The sequence below is a fragment of the Pygoscelis adeliae genome, unplaced genomic scaffold (assembly GCF_000699105.1).
Source record: "Pygoscelis adeliae isolate BGI_AS28 unplaced genomic scaffold, ASM69910v1 Scaffold77, whole genome shotgun sequence".
In the NCBI taxonomy this organism is placed as follows: domain Eukaryota; kingdom Metazoa; phylum Chordata; class Aves; order Sphenisciformes; family Spheniscidae; genus Pygoscelis; species Pygoscelis adeliae.
In genome coordinates, this window is record NW_008825216.1 from 7238267 (window position 1) to 7239136 (window position 870).

General features: G+C 45.6%; 1 protein-coding gene across 1 annotated transcript in view; it reads left to right on the plus strand.

Moving 5' to 3' along the window:
* The window catches only part of DACT2 (dishevelled-binding antagonist of beta-catenin 2), a 55917-nt gene that overhangs the window by 507 nt on the left and 54540 nt on the right, over window positions 1–870 (plus strand). The window lies entirely within an intron of this gene.

Here is an 870-nt window from a genome sequence, read left to right on the forward strand (position 1 = left end):
TGGCTGGGCATCGGTTGGCGGGTGGTGAGCAATTGCACTGTGCATCACTTGCTTTGTGTATTATTATTATTATTATTATTATTACATTATTATTACATTATTATTCTTATTATTATTATTATTTCAATTATTAAACTGTTTTTATCTCAACCCCTGAGTTTTTCTCACTTCTACTCTTCCAATTCTCTCCCCCATTCCACCAGGGGGAGGAGGGGGGGAGGAGTGAACGAGCGGCTGTGTGGTACTCAGTTGCCGACTGAGGTTAAACCACAACACAGGGTAAACTTAGCAGCATAGCTCTTTTTGGTAGCGTTATTGCTAACAAACCCTGAGAAACATGAGGTGGCTCCATGCAGAGCTTCTCCGGATGTCTGTGCTGGATTTCCTAGTGCTCTGGGTGCAGTGCTGGACTCAGGCCGGCTTCAGCGTTTGTGCTGCACTGAGCCTTAGCAAACAGTTTTTCCTAGAAGCAGCACATGGAGACCCCAGTGCAGAGACACCTAACCACTTCCTCAGGGACCAAGCTGATGCCAAACAGGCAATTCAAGCCCTGCAAGACACAGGCTAACAAAGCCACTGTCTCAGTACTGGGCTTCCCAGTATGTCTTCTGGTAGCCATATAATAGACTTTCCCAGTCTGAACACAGATATCTCATAACTGCCTGTCTTTCCTCCCATGCTTCATGCAGCATCTCATCATTTACAAAAGACAAAATTCCTGCATTACATTTTCTTCCCAAGCAAACCCAGTGCTCATGAATAAGGTCACGAGTGGTGTTCCCAGGGCTCAGTTTTGGGGCCGGTCTTGTTCAATATCTTTATCAATGATCTGGATGAGGGGATCGAGTGCTCCCTCAGTAAGTTTGCAGA